The 23406-nt window shown below is 33.9% G+C and overlaps 1 protein-coding gene across 1 annotated transcript in view; it reads left to right on the top strand.

Moving 5' to 3' along the window:
- Positions 1 to 23406, top strand: part of Parp8 (poly(ADP-ribose) polymerase family member 8) — a 177573-nt gene that overhangs the window by 101450 nt on the left and 52717 nt on the right. The window contains exons 2-8 of the mRNA XM_015497364.2: positions 1605 to 1642; positions 9405 to 9494; positions 10031 to 10101; positions 11496 to 11573; positions 13307 to 13401; positions 21009 to 21069; positions 21491 to 21581. The gene's annotated coding sequence lies outside the window, so the exon portion shown is untranslated. The remainder of the gene's footprint in view (positions 1 to 1604; positions 1643 to 9404; positions 9495 to 10030; positions 10102 to 11495; positions 11574 to 13306; positions 13402 to 21008; positions 21070 to 21490; positions 21582 to 23406) is intronic.

Raw genomic sequence — 23406 nt, 5'->3', positions numbered from 1 at the left:
GCCTACCTGTCAGGCGCGGGGGGTGGGGGGCGGCTCTGCCCCTCAGCAGGCCGCTGGGCCTGCTCTGTGGGTGGTCACAGTTCCGTCTACCTTGCTGGCGCAGGGGGAGGGGGCAGCTCTGCCTCTCAGCAGGCCACTGCTCTTCTTCTGCCAGTGGGTCCCAGGCCGGGTATCATTTTCTTTACATTCCTGTTTGGTGCATAGGTTTTGAGTCTCTTCAAACCATACACCTGTCTTTCACCCAACCTGGGAAATTTTCAGTTCCTCTTTCCCAAATTATTCTCTTCTCAAGTTCTCTACTAGGCCTTCTGAAACAAATTACATAAATGTTTACTCTTTTGCTTGTGCCCCACATTGATGGTCGTGTTCATGTTTGTTTTTATCCTTTTCTGATTGGATTTTCCTTTACATACTTAAGTTTGTGTAACTATTTTAATGTCATTGTGGGTTAATTCCAATACTTGGATTGGAATATTTTTTTCATTTGACTACAGATTACATTTTTCTGTTTGTGCACAGATTGCTTTGACTTTGAATTGTATTGGGTTCACTTTAAATGACATTTTTTAATACAATCTGTATCAAAAGAATTCAGTTTTTTTCCCTTTAACAGGCAGATGTTTTTGCTGAACTCAAACAGAATTTTGGCTTTTTTTTGTGGCTGGTGACTGCTCTATTGATTCACTCAAATAACTAGTATTGAATATGTGCTCTGTGTCATGCACTAAAATAGGTGTCTATGCTACAAGTATAAACAGACAGGCCATAACCTCAAGAGATATGCTACTGGTTGATTGACATATAAAATTGAACTAATAAATACGCTAAATTCCTATATGTTACATTAGATAAATTCATAGAAGCAATGATGTTACTGAGAAAAGCAGTTTTGAAATTGTTAAAATGCAACTTAAAAATTATTTTTGAAACAGTTTAATTCTTGTGAGAATAAAAGGTAGTTTATTTGTTGTATAAAGAGTGGTGATGGAAGATTGACTGATGAAGAATACTTCTTAAAAGTTTTAATTCTTGAATTAAATAGAAGGAATACATGCCTCTCTTTCCTGCCAGGGCATCTAACCCTGGGGGGGCTTTAGCCCTGAGCCACATACACAGTCCTTGTGCACTTTTGAGATAGGTTCTTGCTGAATTGCACAGGCTGGCCTCAAACTCATGATCCTTCTGCCTCACCTTCCCAGGTAGCTGGGATTACAGCTGTGCACCATTATACCTGTCAGTGAAATGCGTTTTGATATGAAAAGAGGATATAAGAAAATCTAAGCATGCCAAACAAATGTTTATAAATGACTTTTTAGAGATTATGGAAATTTTAAAAAAAGACATATGTATGCTAGAAAAAGTATGACTTGGAAGAAAGAAATTTCAAAACCGTTAACAGAAAGATTCATTTAAAACTCTGTAAGTATGCATTAAATATCTGTAAGCTCCCTATGTCACTGATAAATGAGGTTTTCAGGATCTTGTCTGGTCATAATTTCATTTTCATCTGTGTAAATGAATGTATAACATTGGGTTTGTTATGCTTTTGTAAGAGCATGTCTGCTTTCACAATAACTTGAAACTTTCTTTTCCTATTTTAACAGTGTATCCTACTCAGTACATGTGTCTGAAGATTACCCAGGTATGCTTTCCTTTTTCTTTTTGTTTTTGTTACAAATATTCATGTTCTAACTCCTTGGAATGTTTTTTTTTCCCTTCTGGAGATATAAATATATATAAATATAGTGAGTGGTGAAGTGTTGACAGAGGCAGTCTTAAAAGATATAGAACTCAGTTGATTACTTGTGAAGTACATGTGTTAATCTGGGACATAGTTCAGAGTCAAAACAATTTACCATTAAAAAGCACTCATGAGTTCATGTGATATCTTCAGCCTGTATCAATACATCATTACAATTAAAGGTTATCTGAACTGGTGTAGTCATTAGTTTTTGACATTATTTGGCTTTTCATAATATACAATACAGGTAATACTTATTTGTTCTTTCTCTTCCCCTCCATCTCTCCCCACTACTTAAAATTATTTTTCTATGTTTTCCATATGTTTTAAACATAATATTATAAAAAACTAATTTATAATAATACAATGGGGATTGTTCATTATTAAGGGCATGCCTATTTTTAGAGAGTAATATAGAAAGCATACTTGGCATGCTTTACTGGATGCGCAAAATCAAATATTTGTAAAGAAAAATATTGTTGGTAGATGGACATGAAGTCATTGTACTTATTATGATATTGTATGTTTTGGATCCTGAATTCTTATAAATTATCCTTGGAAAATAAAAGACCTACTGCTTACTGTAAAAACTGTATTTATTGTGCTTCTCATCTGGGCTTCTTGGAGAGATGTTAACAATGAGAGGGGCAAAAGTTTAAATCAAGGTGCTTCAAGTAATGCCACAAATCAAAGCCTAATTTGAAGATGTTAAGTGAATTATTCTGTGGTATTAGATATAAGGTGGAAGATGCATTTAGTGTACCAAATGCTTAGCGCCCTCTTGTGGCCAAGATGTATTAATTGGGTTTTTCCTGCACTGCACAGAAGCATTTGGAAATATTAATATGTAAAAATTGAAATTTTAAAACAAAGTTTTTGTTATTATTTGTGCTGTTTTTTCCACTGAATTTCACTTCCTGGAACAAGTTTGTAGTGAATTTCAAGTATGATTTCCCCAAAGAGGAGGAGTATACATAAATAAACACTGTATTTGATCTACTTGATGAAAAAGTTGGTTTAGGTAGGCTGTAGTAAAACACAAAGAGGGAGGAAGGAGATTAGAGCATTGGGTTTTAAATACTGGGGCAGAATAGTGAATTGGTTGTTGTGTCTAGTATACCAAAACACACTGTACACAGCCCAGTTTACCAAAATATTTCCACATAATTTCAGGGGATTCTAAATGCCTGCCTGTGTGAAAAGCCAAACAGGGGCAGTCATAACCTTCAAACTTGAAGAAATGTGCTGAGAGATTAAATAATATTTCCCAAGGAAATAAAATTTGATGGCTAAAAAAAGTCTACAATTCAGTTTGGATTCCTGTTGCTTCTTAGGAAGAAGCAGTATTAGCATTTTTATGGTGATTTCTTCAAAGTGAAAGTTAATATGATAACATTTCCATCATTACTCAATTTTAATCCATGTGTATATTTACAAAAAGTTGTTAAGTCATGCTTAACTTTTCAAAAGACAGCATTATATAAAATTACGTTTGCTCTTTGTTTCCAACATTCATACCTGTATGTTTATTTATTTATTTTTCTTCTTCCTTTCTGGCATTGGTTAGAAGTTCCAGAATAAGTTTTAATAATGAATGGGGTGCCTGGGATGAGTGTAGGAACTTTAGATTGGGAAAAGGGGAGAGAGAAGAAGGGAAGGGAGTAGGAAAGAGACGGACATCATTACATGTTTGTACATGTATGATCGCACAAATGGTGTGGCCCTACTTTATGTACACCCAGAGAAGTGAAAAATTGTGCTCCATTTATGTACAATGATTCAAAGAGCATTCTACTGTCATGTACAACTGATTAGAACAAGTAAATAAGTAAAAAAATAATTTTAATAATAGGTATGAACATTGGCAGCTTTGTACCTTTTCTCAAAATTAACGTTTCCAATTGCTTTCACAAAATCAAGTATCATTCCTTTTCTCATTTGTCACTTTTTGTTTAAAAACTTAGGGAACAGTAAATATTCATTAACTTCTTAGTAGCCAACTGTTGGAGTATTGTGTATTTTCTCCTTTAAAAATAAGGTGACATGTTACTTTCCAGGTGTCTAAATGGTGAGCTATAAAAATTATGTGTGTTGTTGTCATATACTTTGGCATGATAGACTTTTGGTTCCTGATGGAAGTAAACTGTTATACTTGGAGCAAGCAAGCCTGTCCAAGCCGTGTATCATTATAGTGATATTTCCAGGGCAATTCTCTACCACGACTGTTCTGTTTTTCTCTTTCTTAGACATCTTTTAACTTGTTTTCTTCCTTAAAGTTACTATGTTGCTTAAATGGCCATTTTTTTTTTAAGTAAACAGTATTTGATTTGGAGTTGTTAAAAACAAAAAATCTTGTGTGTCTTTGTGGTTATTTCTCCTTTTTACTTTTTTTGTGTGTGTGGGGGGAGAGGGATGCCAGGGATTGAAACAGGGGCATTTGGCCACTGAGCCACATCCCCAGTGTCCGCCCCCCCCACCCCCGCGCGCACGCTTAACTATTTATATTTTAATTGTAGTTTTGACATAATACCTTTATTCCATTCATTCATTTTTATGTGGTGCTGAGGATTGAACCCAGGGCCTTGCATGTGGGAGTAGAGAGCTCTTGTTGTGTTTTATTTAGAGACAAGGTCTCACTCACTGAGTTGCAGCATGCCTCGCCATTGCTGAGGCTGGCTTTGAACTCCTGTCTTGGGATTACAGGCATGCGCCACCATGCCCAACTCCTTTCCTATTTCTGTTGTTTATATTTGTTTTTGTCCTCCTCCACCACTGGTTTGTCTTCCAAAACATTTGTCTGTTTAAATTTCTTTTTAAATAATTAGCTCTTTTTATAGTTGGTTTTTAAGCACTAGTGTGGTAATTTCAACATTACCTTCAGATAATGCTCCTTAGGATTTTTTTTCTTCTACTTTTTTGTGATTATATATTTTAGTGATTAGATCATCATCTAAACTTGGTATTATGAGCTTTTCTTTGCTCTATGTAAATGTATCAGCATTATTCTTTTTTTAAAAAGATGAGCACACAGTAGCTTTATTTTTATTTTTATGTGGTGCTGGGGATTGAACCCAGTACCTCACACATGCAAGTTAAGCACTTTACCATTGAGCTACAGCCCCAGCCCCAGCATTATTCTTTAGAGTAAGAATTAAGTCACCCTAGCTTATGTCCCTAGGGGTGGATTTATCATTTTACAATTTTGCTCTGCTAGTTAGCCTGTGCCATCTATTGACACTCATTTCATAGTTTGTTTTTGTGAAAATTACAATTCCATTTTATTGAGTCAGGCAGACACAATGGCATGAATGTAAATGAGAAACCAAATGATATGTTGAATAAATAGAGCAGCTTTCTGTCTTGTATTTTTTTTTTTTTGTGGATTTTATAGAGGAGATCTTTTTGGGGGATAGTGGAATAAAGAGCAGATGTATGTTATTTAAGTCACAGGTTGGCTCTGTTATAGTAAAAGAGCGGAAGTCTTACTTCTCATCTGTTCCCACCTTTCATTAGGAGGCTTACCTACTGATGAGAGTGAATTCTCTCACCTCTTCTATATTCCTCACTAGGATCTAGAGGAGTGAGGAGACAGTTTCTGGGTTCTCTGGTTCTTGTAAATCTTGGCTTAGGTCACATATTTGAACATTGAAATAGCTTTGTGTATAAATCATTTAAAAATTAGAATCCTATACAGTCTCTTATCAAGTTAGAAACTCTAAAGTATAATTGTTTAAATACTTAACAAGCATTTATATTTTGTAAGACTGTAGTGTTATTTTAAAAACACATAATGACAAAGCATTGATGTTTGAATTCAGAAATATTTGAGCTTCATTACTTTCTACTGGTATAATTAATTAATTACTTAAGTAATTTGAACAGATGACTTAATATCTCTGTCTCGATCTACTAATCTAAAATAGAAATAATAATTGACTTGCTTGGGAGATGACCTGAAATTACATAGAAAATTCAAGGAAAATATATAGGATCATACCTAATCTATGTAATTATTGCTTATAATTGTCATTTCTTTTAAATTACATAGTAATGAAAAATGGAATGACTTTACTTAAATTATGCTGTATTTGAAGTAGAATGAAAACAGTAGTTTAAAAGGGGCTTTTCTGTAGCTCTCTACTTATCTTTCCCAGTTGTCTATGAAAGTTCTGGTAATATGTGAATGCTTTGGTAGGGAAGCGAAGAGAAAAATATTCATATTGTTGCCAGCTTTAACAAAGATCTGTTGGTCTTCTACAAAATGTGCACATTAAACAACCTGTCTCCAGAGGTCTCAAAGCAAGACAAAACCAAATTGACAGTTCTGGGGTCAAGTAGAATTCCAGTGAGGAAATTTATTTTGAAAACATCCTGTTTCTGTTACCTTAAATGTATTCCGTAACCCTAATTATGTCCTACTTTGCCATTTCTAAATGATGATAATATTACAGGTGGCAAAATAATTCAAGGAAGATTTATATATAACTTTAAAAAAAAATGTGTATTGTTTAGTTGTTCATGGACCTTAATTTTATTTAGTTATTTTTATGTGGTGCTGAAAATCCAACCCTCACACATGCTGTGCAACCGCTTTACCACTGAGCTACGACTCCAGCCCCAGGAAGATTTATAAGTAATTGCTTATTTATTTTTGGCTTTGGGAATTGAACCAGGTGTGCTCTACCACTGAGCTGTATCCCTAGCCCTTTTTATTATTTTGATATAGGATCTCTCTAAGTTGCTGAGGATGGCTTCAAACTTGGCAGTCCTCCTGCTTCAGCCTGTCAAGTATTGGGATTACAGGCATGTACCACCAGGCCCTGCTGATGTTGTTAACAACAACAACAACAACAACAAAAAGGAAAACAGAATGGATTGGTACTGTTGTTGCAACCTCAGAGATCATCAACACGCCTCCTTGTTTTATAGCTAAGATTCAAACCTCATCAGTAACATATCTAACATCACCCATCCTGTGTATTAGGACCTTGGAACTTTTTCATTTTGTAAGTGAATGTTTTAGAAACACCTGATTTCCCTTTGACCAACATCTTTGTATGTCTCCCCAGTCTGTTCTACTCTTTTCCAGTTCAGCCTTTTCCAGTTCAGTTTTTTTTTTTTTTTTTAAAAGAGTCCATGTATATGAGATGAAATATTTGTTTCTGGCTTATTTCACTTAGGTTCACCTAAGTGAAATAAGTCCTTTAGGTTCACCCTGTCTCAAAATAAAAAGGGCTGGGGATGTGGCTCATGTGGTTAAGCAACCCTGGGTTCAATTCCTGGAATCAAAAAAAGAAAGAAAAAAAAATAAAAGGATATGTCTTTGTGATCTGATGAGGCCCATTATATCATGGTAGTAATTTAATTGTTAATGACATGAAATCTGAGAACATCTTGATTTTTGGCTATCTTAAATATATATTCACATATTATATTATATTGCATCAAATCACTGTCCTATGGTTTACTTGTACTTTTTTGTGGATTTTATATTGTAAGAGTTGTTCTTTTTCCCCCCTAGTAATGAATAGAGAATAGTTGTATGCATTACTTTACATGAGACATTTTGATAGAAAATCCTTAAGTTATTCACTGTTTATTTCTTTTTAAAATTTTTGACTTAGAACTTTATAATCATACATAGTATTTGGGATTACCCTGGTAAGTGCATACTGGAAATGAAATTTTAGTTCATGAATGTTCAATCTGCCTGTTTTTTTTTTTTTTTTTTTTTTTTTGGTTTGAGGGGGCATGGTGCTGGGGATTAACACATGGTAGGCAAATACTTGACCACTGAGCTATACCCAGGATCTTAACACATGTTAGGCAAACACTTGACCACTCAGCTTCATGTTTTCTTAAGAATATCTTAATTTGCCTGCCTCTAGAAGGCTTCAGTAAAATCTCCGTCATCCCACAATGCCATGAATTGCATGATACCGCCCACTTTATGGATCGTTCAAGATCATCACTTCTAGCTGGTGGTCAGCTGCTACTTTTTGTTTTTCTAAAGCTCCCTTTTAATACTTATTTTCTCCCTACTTTACTCCAGTGAATCCATTCTGCATAAGTAAAACAATTATGTTGATTTAGTAGTAAATAACTTTGAATTACTAACAGGGAAAGACTTAAAAAAAAAAATCTGGCTCTAATGGAAAGGTTTTATGCTTACCTGAAAGTACAAGGTTATAGCCAGAAGTGATTCTTGATAAATGGTCAACTAGCAGGCTAAAACATTAACTAAAATAAATTATAGTAAATGGGTTTCTTAATCTGTGGTCCCACTTGATAGGCATGAAAATTTCATAACCTCCTTGATGGTATTTGAACATTAAATAAAGCACTATTTGTGATTAACAGTAGTCAAAGTCATGAGGCAGAGTTGTTTTGTTTCAGGGATAATCGACTCCCACTCCTCTCTCCTTCCTGAATAACTGTTAAAGACTTAATGTCTGTTGAGAGTCTTTTGCAGTTAAGCTGTAGGTGCATATTTCTATCACTGACTTATTCTCAAAGTCTAAAAACAGTACAGATGTTTTTATCAGAAATAAAGTAATGACTTAGATAACTATCAATTAAGAATCATGTTCTCACTGTACTGACACAATATTATGAAAAGCTGGCTCAGAAAGATCTTGTAACATGTATTCCTTCAGTCATCTCAATACTAATTTCCCTTAGCAGAAATTGATCCATGTTTCTATTATTCACTGGTAATATTTTATTTATACAATTTAGTAGGTCCTTGATGGGTGCATTATAGAATCATCACTAATGAATTAGTTCATTAAATAGCTGTCTTACAGATTCTCTGCAGTCAGCAATGAGAAAAGGACAGTAAATACCTGTCTATTATATTTCCATATACTTGTAGATACGTGTCTATCAGAACAAAGTGTTGAACTTATACATTATTTTTCCAGAAGAAACAAACAATAAATAAGAAATGCAAGGACTCATGGACTATTTTAATGCTCTGCATACTCAACTTGAATAGTGAATATATATAAAATTGATTTAGGGAAGAATGATAATTGTGAGACTTGATTTATATCAATTAAACAAATATACAGTAGAGGGCTGGGGATATAGCTCAGTTGGTAGAATGCTTAAGCGCCTTGCATTCACAATGCCCTGGGTTCAATCTCCAGCAGCAGCACCACCATCACCACCACCACCACCACCACCACCACCACCAACAACAACAACAACAACAAAAACCAACGGTAGAACATTATGATTTCAACAGAATCTTCAGTTCAAATTCTTACATGATTTGACTGAATTTCTTTTACTGTATCATGTGCTCTTGAGATTTTTCCCTCCACACTTTCACCCTGCTCCTTATGGTTCATATTGATAGAGAGCAGGACCCAGTTGAGGAAAACCAGTTACATCTGAATGATTTATTGCCTCATGGAATATTAGAAATGTATTTGGATAGGGTCTATCTAAAGTCTGTATTTTAAAGGGAGACTATAAAAATCTTTCATCAGGCCATTTATGCATAAATCTGAAATTTGCTTCATTTTTTTAAAGAGTTCATTAGAGTAGCAGTGTGTTCTTTATAAGAATTGGAACTATTACGTGATCTGAACTTTCTTATTTTACAATTTCATTTTACACTGTGCCTTTAATTATCCATATATTTTTTTGTGTGCAGACAATACATATGTGTCAAGTTCAGAAAATGATGAAGATGTACTAGTTACTACAGAGCCAATTCCAGTAATTTTTCATAGAATTGCAACAGGTACTAGTAATACTTTTTTTTTTTTTTATCCTAGGTTGATTTTTCTTAGTTGATGTAGCTTTGTGTCTTTTATCTGAGTTAACTAATATTCACCTTTAGCATCTATTAATCTGGTTCTCTGTGTATACCTTCTGTTTAAAAACTATTAGTTTGTTATAAAATAAATTTTAAAACATGTGAGTTAATTGTTTAAAAAACCTCGTTTGAATGTATTATGTTGACAATGGCTGGTATATGTCATTTCCTTATATATTATTTTTCTATTTAATGGCAATGAAAAATACTGTAAATATATTCTGAGAGCTGAAGAAATTTGTATACTGGTGCTTTAGTTTGATAACATCTTTACATACACTGAAAAAAAATCAGAATAACTTGCATTATTGTATTTTTCCCCAATACGATACAATTATAAAATATCCTTTAGTTCTTTGCAAAGTAGAGGGAAGGGGTAGTTTTAGATGGAAACTCATGAACACTTGGTGAATGGTGTCCTCAAAACTAAACTAATTTTTAAAATTATAACTTTATTTCAGAACTAAGAAAAACAAATGACATTAACTGTTGTTTATCCATAAAATCCAAACTGCAAAAGGAAAATGGGGAGGTATGTAAGTTCTATTTTTGTTTTTTGTAAACAGCATGAATATGTTTTAAATTTACCATGTATTGGGAGTTAATATCTCATTGTTACTTAGATTAAAATTGAATGTTGTGAATGAAAATCAAGCTTGTGAGTTAGGGACTTTTTGTGTGGTAAGGGGAGTGACCTAAAATTAATTTTGAGAATTAATTTCCCTTTAAAATAATAGAAAAGAACATTTGGTTAAAAAATGGTTGAAATGCGTGCCAAACATAATTTATTCTGTTGATTACATAGAACTCCACATGGCTATACATAATTTTGATGGGACCCTTAGGATCGGTATAGTCTTATTATTTATTGTTCAGTATTTTTTTTTAATTATGTCTTCTCCCCACTTTTTAAAAATTCACTTGAGTCTATGAATAAGTAACATGACATTTAGAAAAATATGTGCAGTGGGACAGTAGTTCTTTCCTTGAAAGCTATGCGCTTGATACAGCTCCCTTCCTGTTAAGGGTTGTGCCATGGATCCTTCCTTTGTTTATCCACAGTGAGAATTGCTGCTTGCTCCACAGTGAGAATTGCTGCTTGCTCCACACTATTATTGACCAAATGCTATTCTGAAAGTCCCCTTTTCTGGTTGTTTTATTTTCCTTAAGAACTTGAAATTTAGGAATGAATATTTCATATAAAATATTGGATGAATGGATTCTTGCGCCCAAAAGAAGTTATCTATTGTTTCTGACATTGTTAATATTAAGGCGATAATAGAAATACCAATAAGAATTTTCATTTTTTTTTGTACTAAGTCCTCATAGCAGCTTTGTGCATTTAATTAAAAACTGAAACTTCAAGTTTAAGCATTTAAATACCTGTTTGAATTCTGAATTCTAAAATAAGTTCTATATACTGAAAGGTTTTTTTCACAATGTGATTCATATTTATGTTTATAATTTGATTTTTATATTATCACATTCATTCTTTTTTATTTTGATGTTGGCAATAGAAGTGAGGTCAGTCTTGGATAAACAATGCAAAGAGACTTGTTAATAAAAATTATACTAGTATGAACTCGCCAGATGTTTTGTCAAAGGAAAGCTGAACATATAATTGATTATACAAAGGTTTTTAATACATATAAGCTTTTAATGCATATCAGATAATAAATTACAAATTTTAAGATCAGTGAAAGAAAGAAAGAAAACTTTCCAGGAAGTTATATTTTATGAAGAGGTCAATGCATCTGCAAAACTTCCCCTTACTACTCTTTTATTTGTTATACTACTGCACCAAGAAATCTATATATAAAATTGTTGTACTATGCATAAAAGCTTTCTATTATGGCAAATTTATTTTCAAATGGAGGCAAAGTAGTTTGACCATTAAAATTGTCTTATTACTCTCATTGTTTTAAGGAGTCAAGACAAAATAGTACAGTGGAAGAGGATTCTGAAGGTGATAATGATTCTGAAGAATTTTATTATGGAGGACAGGTAAGAAAACCTGTCTTCCAAATATCTAGTCTCAAAGTTCTGATATTCATGTTTATGTTAGTACAAATCAGTACCTGAGAGTTAAGAGACCTAGGAGTTCATCATGATTCTGTGACTAACTAGAAAAATCTGTATAATTGATCTGTTTCTCATTTTTTCTACATATCCTCAGAAACAAGATTATCTTTTTTTAACTGTAATCATTTATTTACTTTGAAGTTGTCTTAATTCATTCCAGAAATTTTTCAGATTACATTTTCTTATGCTTTTAGCTTTTACTTTGGTTAAGTATATATCACTTAGTGTTTTGAAATAGGACACAATAAAAACATTGATTGTTAAGCTTTATAAAATTCCATGGGTCCTGATTATTGAGCTATTCCTTATTCATTTATATTTGTATTCACTGTGGTCAGAAATTGGTATGAAGTAATGTTGTAATTTAAATATATGAAAATAGCCTAGCTATATATATTTATAAAATAACTCATCAAATTTTTCCAGGATAATATTGAAATTTATAAGAGGGTGGTTATAATGTAAAATAATTCAAGCAATTCTATTCAGTCAGAATCAAAAATTTGTAGTTTGTTAGTTAAGCATAAGCAAATTACTAGAAATATGGACTCAATAAAACCAGGTTTCTTCTCTCCAAGGAATAATTTTCTAGTAATGGGATAGTTTTCCTAATGAAAACATTCTTTAACCAATATAATACTTGAACACGATGCAAAATAATAAGTTTGATTTTTGTTTCATTATTGATTGTTATAAAGGGGAAGTAAATGCTTAGTAAAATGTTTATCTAGAAGTTTTTGAGATTATCTGGCAGGCATTTATTTCACTCCTTTTTAACATTTCCTTTTTCTTTATGTCAAAACAGTGTAATTTTAACAATGAATTATTTTAGCCATATGTGAACCTAGGAACACCAGTGAATTATCTTTTTTTTTTAAATGAAGTTGAAAATGTCCATGGCAGAACACATAGAGTGGCCTGTCCAAAAGATAGTGTTTTAGTTCTTGTGATTCTTATTATCCTTCAGTCACTTCTTCTTTTTTTTAATTGATTTTTTAAAAAAGTAAATGACAGTGGAATGCATTGCAATTCTTATTACACATATACAGCACAATTTTTCATATCTGGTTGTATAGAAAGTATGTTGACACCCAATTTGTGTCTTCATATATGTACTTTGGATGATGATGTCCATCACATTCCACCATCCTTGCTAATCCTCTGCCCCCTCCCTTTCCCTCCCACCCCTCTATCCTGTCTAGAATTCATCTATTCCTTCCGCCTCCCTACCCCACTATGAGTCAGCCTCCTTATATCAGAGAAAACATTCTTCATTTGTTTTTTGGGGGGGATTGGCTAACTTCACTTAGCATTATCTTCCCTAACTCCATCCATTTACCTGCAAATGCCATGATTTTTCTCTTTTATTGCTGAGTAAAATTCCATTGTGTATATATGCCACATTTTTATTATCCATTCATCTGTTGAAGGGCATCTAGGTTGGTTTCACAGTTTATCTATTGTGAGCTGTGATGCTATAAACATTGATGTGGCTGTGTCCCTGTAGTATGCTGATTTTAAGTCTTTTGGGTATAAACTGAGGAGAGGGATAGCTGAGTCAAATGGTGGTTCCATTCTCAGATTTCCAAGGAATCTCTATACTGCTTTCCATCTTGGCTATCTCTCAGTCACTTCTGAACCATCCCTTTCATCAGGTGAACTATGATGGGGAACTACACAAGCACCCACAGTTGGAAGCTGACTTATCGGCAGTAAGAGAGATATATGGGCCACATGCAGTTTCTCTCAGGTAAATGAGTGCCTTCGGTGAATAAAAATTAAAATTGGTTATGCATTTGGATTTTCTGTTGGAGTAGTTTACATTTAAGGAATTTTTTTGAGGGATATTTTATTTGAATATTTTTGAGACATTGTGTGTGTGTGTGTGAGAGAGAGAGAGAGAGAATTCTGTTTCCATTTATAGAAAATGGCAGATTTATGTATATTTTTGTACGTGTGGTTTAAGATTTCTGTGATTACGTTAAAGAAACTAGTTATTTTGGAGATTTAGTTTGAAGAAATAGTAGTCTTACGAAGTGTCAATTAATCACTGAAGTAGGTTTGGTCAGCTGGGTTCATCCTGTTTTATCATAAATCAAGGCCATATTCTTGTGAGCAATAAAAGTAAATAATGCAAAGCCACTGGTAATCAAATCACATTGTGATCTGATCCCTAAAAAAGAAGACATAAATTTGCACAGCTCTTGTTTGAATGGTAATGTATTTTATTCTTCACTTACCTAATAATTGGTGATAAATTTCCACTTTTTATATAGTCATTCAGAAGATCTCATTGTCCTTATTTACCTTCTTTTTCCTCTCTGTAATATAAGAAGACTTCTCTGGCTTTATAGTAGCTTCCAGCTGGTATTCTGGTTTCTTGTTCTTTGCCTGTAGTTTAGCCTTTTAAGTCTCCATGGAATTCTACATTCTCCTGGCAGTCTGACCTCAGTTCCCCCCTTATCCACCCAAATCACCCAGAGGCCCTTTACTTCCCCACAACTTCAGGCATTTGCAGATCAGTTCTCTCCTCAAGGAATACTTCCCTTCAAACCCGGTTACTGCCTCTGTTTAAGCCCCCATCTACACGTCTATTCTCTGAGCCACCTTTAAATGTTTAATGCAGATTAGCTATTTTGCCCTCTGGATTCCCCATATATTTATTTGGCATTTGTCTTATTTATTCTGCTTCTCATGTGTTTTTATAATTAGTTTACTTCCCTCTCCCTAGACTGAATTCTGTGAATGTTGAAGCAGTACTATTTTCTTGTTTCATTTTGTTTTGCTTTGTTTTTTTAAATCATTCATCTAATATCTTGCATACCATAGCATGGGTCCTACATGAAATACACAATTTATGGTGGATTCTTGACTGTTGTCAGTGGTACCATCTCTGAAAAAGGACAGCTACATTATCTCGTTATAACTCCTTCTGTGGACATGTTCATATTTTGAGAGAGCAAACAAATATTTTTAATGGGTACTTAGGACACAGCTATAATTTATAATTGCCAAGTTTATCTTAACTACAGAAAAAGCCCATCACCCCCTGCAGCCTCAGCAACCTGGGACCATGCTCAGACACTCTCTCACTTGTGGAGGCACTGCAGTTGAGTGACTGTAAAGGCATTATATTTAGAAAAGCAAATCTTTGTAGACTTAGAATATTAGCAATTTTTTTTGAGAGAGAGAGAGAGAGAGAGAATTTTTTAATATTTATCTTTTAGTTTTTGGTGGACACAACATCTTTTATTTGTATGTGGTGTTGAGGATCAAACCCAGCGCTGCACTCATGCCAGGGAAGCGCGCTACCGCTTGAGCCTCATCCCCAGCCCCAATATTAGCAAACTGTTTCACAGTTGTTTTCTGTTAATATGGATATTCAGTCAATGTTATAAAATAAATGTATTTGTTAATATGGATATTAGTTTATGGATAGTCATTCAATATTATGATATAAAGGTATGAAGAAGGCAATAAGGACTATTTATAAATAGTCCAAAACAATAGATATTTTTTATAGCAATCAAATTTTGCTTTAAAGTTTAAAACTTTAATTTTAAATACAATAATGTATCCACTGAAGCAAAAGGCTATGAAATACATTTAAGAGACAAAATACAACAACATAAAATAGGATAACCTTAGTACTTATTGACTGCTTTTTATATTTAAAGGCTTTTCTAAAACACATTTCAGTACTTTATAGGCTTCAGTTAAATTATTATGTACATAAGAAGTTATTTGTTCACGATATATTTCTTAAGTACTTATGATGATCTGTGTTTGTATTTTTATTGTTAACTCTTGAAATTTCAGTCAAATGAAGTACCCAAAGTCATAAATGGTTTTGTTCTTTTCCCTTGCATATTTTGCTTATAACATTCTTTGATCCAATTTAAATCTTAATGAATACAAAACATACTCTAGCCTGCTCTAGATTTTCTCTAGCTTCAGAGGATGACTCCAGAATAAATGCTTTCCTAGAGTTCTTGTGGTATAAAGGTGAATTGTAGCAAGACTAGTTTTTATTTATTTAAAATAAATAAACATCCTGTACTTTCAAATGCTGAGACTTGGACTCATGGGGAAAATGGCAGTTAAGCATAAGGTCTTACAATCATCTTCCTTGCATAGTTCTTAAGTCTATTGAAACAGACCGTTCTAATTAACTGTTCTTTTACTTAATTGAGGCTTATAAGAACTTAATGGAGTCTGAAGAACAGAAGTACCTCAATATGCACAATAGGCTGTTTGGTGTCATTTTTTTATGTGACATTTAATGAGAAAGGCAACTAACCACATCTGAGTTCTTTGTGAGAAATGGAAATACAGATTGTCAAGATGGAGGAAAAACTCTCTTAAAAACTGAGTAAAAGAAGGTACAGAAATGGGACCCATAATAGATAGAATCACCCCACAATCCTCATTCCAATGTAGTAGGAGATGCAATTTTTTTTGTGTGTGTTATGCCTCTGAGATTTTTGAAGATGTTTGTTACCGCAGCATAACTTAGTCTACATTGAAGGAGGTCATTTATCAAAACAAGATCTTGGATCAGATGTTAGTAATACTTTTTCTAGCATATTGCTTCTCCACCTTCTGCCTCTAAGTGTGGTGGGGAAAAAAAAAATAAGTCTGTCACTAAAAATTGGGAAAGCGATGATAGGAGAGGCACAGAGAAAAGAAACCAGTGGAAGAGTATTTTCCAAAGACATGAGAGCATAATCTAGATGGAGCTTCAGATGCCCAGATCCTGGACACTCATCTCACCAAGGATGTTTAAGCTGACTGCAGAGTTGTAGCAGCTATTTATTCAGTACATTTTAGACACTTTTATTTTATTTTATAAAGATCAGATTCCCTTCTTGTTTGCATCTAATTTTTAAATTCTCCTTAGCCCTGTTGTCTTTTAGAGTAATTTATAGCTACCTTGGATGTAGTCTTGCAAATATCCTAATCTTGCCAAGATCTCTTCCTGACTACTGAGTTTGCATATTTTTTGGCCCATTCACAAACATCTTTCCCACACTGGGCAAAAACACACATTGAGTAGGCATGCAGAGATAGACATGCAAGCTGTTGAGTTTCAGATATCATGGGAAGCTGTACGTTTCTTCACAAAATATCTTCTCAAAATACCACTGCCCAATTGCTGAAAGTAGAAATAACTAAATAGAAAGAAGCTTATTTCTTCTATGGGGGCTGGGGTTGTAGCTCAGTGGTAGAGTCCTTGCCTAGCACGTGTGAGGCCCTGGATTTGATCCTCAGCACCACATAAAGATAAATAAATAAAATAAAGATATTGTGTCCACCTACAATTAAAATTTTTTTTTAAAAAAAGTTTATGGTAGAATTTCGTGTGTGTGTACATATAATTTTCTTGAAAGTTCATAACGAAAAATTAGACATTCAGAATAGCAGCATAACCTCAGCTGATTTTGATGAAGTACTGTTATAAAATGCCACAGTAGTATAATGAAAAATCTGAAGTATTATAGAAAAAGGCCAAAGGAAGACCAGATGGTTTAATATTTAATATATTATGAGTACATATGTGAATCTCATTAATGAGGTTATTTCTTGTTTAGTTCCATTAAAAATAGGAGATTGAAATGCCAAGAATTCTGTCTAGATCATATAAATATCCTGAATCAAATGTCTAGATTTCAAGATGTGTAGACTTTAGAATTAGCTCACCCTGAATTGGAAGTCTTGCTAAGTATCAGTAGAGGTCATTTATGTAATAGTTTTTTCCAGATCCTCTGTTTCAAAGTGAAATAATTGCCTCAGATCATTTCTGTGTTGCTTTCTTCATTTTAAGGGAAAAAAAGTCATTTAATTTGACATGATGTTTTCATGGTGTATACAGGCAGTGCATGCAATTATTTTGAGCTATTATAATCCTGAAAGTGCATTCAGGACATAGCCCAAATTCAAGTTGGATTCATATATCAAGCTTCTACCTTGGTTCCCTGCATTTGCTATTCATGAGATCCAGGGTACTGAAAGGTATTTATTCAGTTATAGAAGTGATCCTGATCACGGTCCCTGAGTCTGGAGAAACCGTAATCACACTTCATAATCTCACAGTGGGAAACATGAAATTACTCACATTATACAGAAAGTTGCATCACAACTGAAATGGGTTTGCAGATATGTAGCATCTTTTGTGGATTCTTTGAAGCGTGACATAAAATTTAAGAAATGCCTATTTACAGGTCTACATCTGCAGGGTCCAGCTAATTGCAAACCTTCAGGGCTTCTACCTTAAATTCCATATTCACATTCTGCTGTGGTGAAGAACACTTTTGACTCTATATCCATTGTACCCCTTCCCTGTGTGTGTGTATATTTATGATATTGGGGATTGTACCCAGGGTTGTTTCATCACAGAAACTGTTCATTCCCAGTCCTTTTCATTTTTTATTTTGAGACAGGGTCTCGATAAATTGCAGAGGCTGACCCTAGAACTTCAAAACATTAGATACTTTCAGATATTGGGAAAAAAACTTTAAACCAAAACCAAAAAAATTTAAGAAACCATACACAGAATACTTTAAAATACAGTTAAAAGTTTTAAAATAAGGTCTGTCAGATTCTGGCCATACCTTTCTTTATGTTAACATGATCTGGAAAAGTGTAAGGAGAATTCATTGTGGATAAAATTCTTCCTGTTTTTTGTTATCTCTTTGTGTCTCTAAACATAACCAAAGTCTTGCCAATGTAAATAAATTCATATAAAAGTTATTCACCCAACGAAACTGGCAAAGATGATAGAAAGGAAACCTGATCATGAGGATGTCAGAAATGGTCACTGTGAAAACCTGGCTAGTGTAATGCACAGTGGCATCCACAGTGGTATCGCTTTTTAGAAATGATCCTGCAACATAGATCAAGAAGGGCAAATACATTGGAGGTAATAATTTTTGTATCAACTTCCTTAGCAATGGGTGTTTTTAAAAGTTACCTCAACAAGCTAAATGTTAACTATTATTCTTGGATATTCAGTTGAATTGTTTCCAATTTCTGCTTCTGCAGTTTGATGCACTTGTTTACTGCTGTTTTCTTAGGATTAATTCCTATAGTTGTAGTCAAGGCCTCTTTATCCCTGTGAAACTTCTCTTGAACATTGCTATTTCTCCTTATCATTGCTCTTTTTACATGATTAACAATGGGTATTGATTTGTTATATTTACAATCTGTTTGCTTTTATTCAGGGTTATTATATTAACACCTCGGGACTGTGAGGCCTGTTTTAATCTATGAATGGGTTTTGCTTTTTTTAATGGTATTGGGGCACTTGACCATTGAGCCACATCCCCAGCCTTATTTTGCATTTTATTTAGAGACAGGGTCTCATTGAGTTGCTTAGAACCTTGCTTTTGCTCAGGCGGTTTTTGAACTTGCAATCCTCCTCCTCAGCCTCCTGAGCCGGTGGGATTACAGGCTTGCGCCACCACTCCAGGTAGGTTTTGCTTTTTTAAAGTGTTACAAAAAGAGGAAGAGAAACAAAAGTGAAGAGGAATATGCCATGGAGACTATAAATACAGTCTGAAAGCCTAAAATATTTACCCTTTCTGTGGTTCATTTACTTGGTCCTGTTCTTAGTTATACTTTTGTATAATTGTAACAAAATTAAATTTGCATTTACCTTATCCTTTATGTAAAGCACAGATGTTATGTTACTGTGGTAGTTTTTTAAAAAAAAAATGCAGAAAACCAGAGTTTCAAGTTGTTACATTCTCATATACTGCCCCCTTTTTTTGGTCACAGATAACTGAAAATGAAATGATGTCCCTGATTCCTTTATTTATCATACTATATTAAACTGTTAAAATCATTAAAATTTCCTACTCTGAATCCTACAAAAATAACAATATGTATATTGTTCTTGTATTACTTGCTTATATAATACACAACATTTTTTTTTGAGTATTCTGTGTGTCAGATACTGTTCTGTACATAGTTTTAGTTGTTGATGGATCTTTATCTTATTCATTTATTTATATTCAGTGTGGAGAATTGAACCCAGTGCCTCACACATGGAAAGCAAGTGCTCTACCACTGAGCCACAACCCTAACCCTTTACACAGTTTTGAAGTTGGATATGGAATGGATTTACTGCTTGACTTCCCCAGTGACTCATGTTACATTTGACAAGTTTTTTTTTTCTCACTTCTCTGGCCTCAATTTTCTTTTCATGCAAAATGAGTGTATTATCCATTTCACAAGGCTCTAATGAGGACCTTATATGAAATTATCTGTCAATGATCAACCTGTTTTCTAATCAAAGGGTTAGTTTCTCAGATATTGATTCAATTTACTGGTTGCATAAATACCTAGAATACACATGTTCAAGTCCCTGCTGTACTACCAAGCAGTGGTGAATAAGTTAGTTTATGTACATATAAACTGGAGGTAACAATGGCACCAGTAATTTTTTAAAATATTTTTTTAGTTGTAGATGGACACAATACCTTTACTTTATTTATTTTTATGTGGTACTGAAGAAAGAACCCAGGGCCTCACACATGCAAGGCAAACGCTCTACCACTGAGCTACAACTCCAGCCCACCAGTAATGTTTTGTGAATGTTAAATCATCACATACATATTAAATCCTTAGAACAATTTCTGATAAATAAATATTGGCCATTAACTTTTTGGTGATTTCTGTAGTCTTAACTCTTGCTGTCTATACTATTTGTAATTGTAGAATTTTATGAGTGTGTATAGAATCTTAAAAATGTTATTTTTCTTTCATTAACTTACAAAAATATGCTGTTTTGTGGTACCACCTGAGCAGTATAAAGTTGGTCTTCATAATGCCTTCATGTGGAATATACTATTCTTACTTGTTTCAGTTCTGATGTGCCAGACTCTTAGAGCTGCCTATCCAAACACAGTGACATTTAAATAGCAGAAGAATCTGGATTTGTTTTTGAACCACCACTGTCCCACACATGTCTCCCTCTTGTTTCTTCCTTGTGTTAGAAACTCCTTTCTTGCCTTTAGAAGCAACTATTAATTTTCAGTGTGTAATAAAAGCAAAGCAGTAACCTGGGAAGATTGACAAATTTGGGAACAGGGAATGTTTGAAACTATGAAGCAAGCCACCCTTGAATTTATGTATGCGTATGCATGTACACAAAAATGGAAAGATGTCTCTGTGGTATAAGTAGGTCACAGAACATGACAGCTCAACTAGATGGAGTTAGTTAATTCATGTCCATGGCCAGTTCTGAGTTATCAGTGGAAATCAGGGATCACAATTAGTGTTTGAATTTTTAATTAAAATAACTTAGCACACAATCTTTTAAGGAATAAAAAAATTAATGTTAATCTTTGCTTTCAGGGAATATGGAGCCATTGATGATGTAGATATTGATCTGCATATCGATGTTAGCTTTCTCGATGTAAGTATCAATTTTTACAGTATGTCTGGTACGTTTATTTTTACTCTAGGGGAGAATTTTAATTTTTGTCTATAATACAATTAATTACATAATGACTTTGCTACAGTGGTTTGTGAAGGACTGCTATGACTGATTAAAGAAGCAGATTTTATAAGTTTTTTTCTTTGGCAATGATTCTTTTAATATATTCTGAATCTCATGGTTTTTATTATAATATTTCATGATCAGTTTTCACTTTTACTTTTCATGTTTTACAGCAAAACTTTACTTTGACCTTCTTTTCCCATGAATGGGCCTTGAGATAATTTGTAAACATTCATGATTTAGGCAATTTAAAAATACAAGTTTTTAAAGCTTTTACTTTTTCCCATTTTGAACTCTTAATAGATGACTGATTCATCCTTTGAGTATATTTTTGCAGGAGGAGATTGCTGTGGCTTGGGAAGTCATTAGAACAGAGCCTATAATTGTCCGACTACACTGTTCACTTACACAGTATTTAAATGGCCCAGGTTAGTTTCATTTCTCTATTACGTTGAATGGCACATTGTTTTAAGTGAAGTGAGTATTCATTTGGTGATTCTGAACGTAATGTTAAATACCTTGGTAGTGTTATTTAAATTAGTAGCCTAAGATTGCTCATTGCCAATATGACTTGTGAAAACAGAAATATGTAACATTTAGTTGTGCAGATTTTTTATTAATTGACATTGCTGTGCAACAAACACAATAAAATCGAAGAAAGAGTATGTTAAATGTAGTAGAAACTGAGTAGTTACATTCTAGGTTAATCTTAGATTTAATTCTCTTCCTGATTTGAGATTTAATTTTAATCTTTATTCCACCTTTGATTACCAGTGAATTTACCCTTTCTAATAATGTATTCCTTTTTGAAGAGGGAATTATAATAGTGCTTTTGCTTTTGGAATCCTCAGTGGATGATGTTAGTATATTTTAACAGATAGCTGTTTACAACAAGGTACCCTAGTGCACTGGGAAACATGTCTTCTAGTCTACTAATGTGTGTGTGTACATGTACACACAACACGTAATTGTATCCACCGACATTAGTCCATTTATCTACTGCCGCAAAACAGACCACTCCAAAACTTGGCTTCAGTATATAATGTCTCTGGCTATTCCATGGGCCCACCTGGGCAGGTCTTGTTTGGAGTCTTTGTAGTAGGGTGGTGGGTGGGGCTGGGGCTGGTGGCAATTAAGGGCCTTCTTGCTGGGGGACAGAAGATGCTGGATGTCAAAATGACTAGAGGTTGGTCCAAAAGTGTCATCCTGGCTCTGAGCTGGTATTATTGACTAGAGTGCTTGTCATATATGTGATTGCTTCATGTGGTGTGGCCTTGTGCTACCACAGTGACTGAAATCCAAAAGCAAGTTTTTCAACATACAAGATGTGGAAGCTCCTGGGGAAAGGCACAGCGAATCTCCCATTGTATTTTGTTCATCAAAGCAGTCCAAAGAGGCCACCAAAACTCAAGGGAAGTGTACATAGCACCTCTTGCAGTTATGCTTGTCTTTAACCTGCCACACATATGCTAATATGGTACCTGCAGTTTTTGTTTTTTTTTCTTTTTTAAGGCACATCAAGGAACATATATCTACTTTTTGTGATGTTTCCCACCTCCTTCTTCTTTATTCTTTCTCTGATTAGAACTGGGGATCTTTCCCAGGAGCACTCTACCACTGAGCTACATCCTCCTGCACTTTATAGTTTTTATTTTGAGATAGGGTGTGGATTAGTTGTTCAGGACCTTGCCAGTTTGCTATGTCTGGCCTGAAACTTGAATTCTTCCTGCCTCAGTCTCCCAAGTCTCAGGGATTGCAGGCATGCACAACCATGTTTGCCCCGCTCTTTGTTTTTTACAAAAGAAAAGTACTTATTCTTTTAAATTTATGAAAGACAGGAAAACCTTTTGTTTTGAAAGTTGGTATCTGTTTTGTTTCTGTATGATGCATTCTATCTAAATGACTCAATATAAATTGACATATAGTAACTGATGTGGTTTAATGCTAGATGTGAAAAAATAGATGCTAGTATTTTATTCTTAGTTCAAATATATTAAAATGCAGTAATGAAAAAAAAAGATTTCTCAAAATCCCTCCATACTAAGAAAACTATAAATAATTGGTGTTTTTTCCCCTCTGTGCATGTATTGCTTATTCTTGTTAACAGCCATGCACCTTAATGTTATGTCATGTTCCCAAGTCATTTAATATTCTATAAGCACTTGAGTTGTAGTGTCCACACAATATTTCAGCCTGAATACTCATAAGGCTGTTTTTTTATTCTTTTCTTTCTTTCTTTTTTTTTTTTTTTGG

Source organism: Marmota marmota, unplaced genomic scaffold, assembly GCF_001458135.2.
Source record: "Marmota marmota marmota unplaced genomic scaffold, marMar, whole genome shotgun sequence".
Taxonomy (NCBI): domain Eukaryota; kingdom Metazoa; phylum Chordata; class Mammalia; order Rodentia; family Sciuridae; genus Marmota; species Marmota marmota.
Note: the sequence above shows the minus strand (reverse complement) of the source record. Positions and strands in the feature narration are given on the sequence as shown.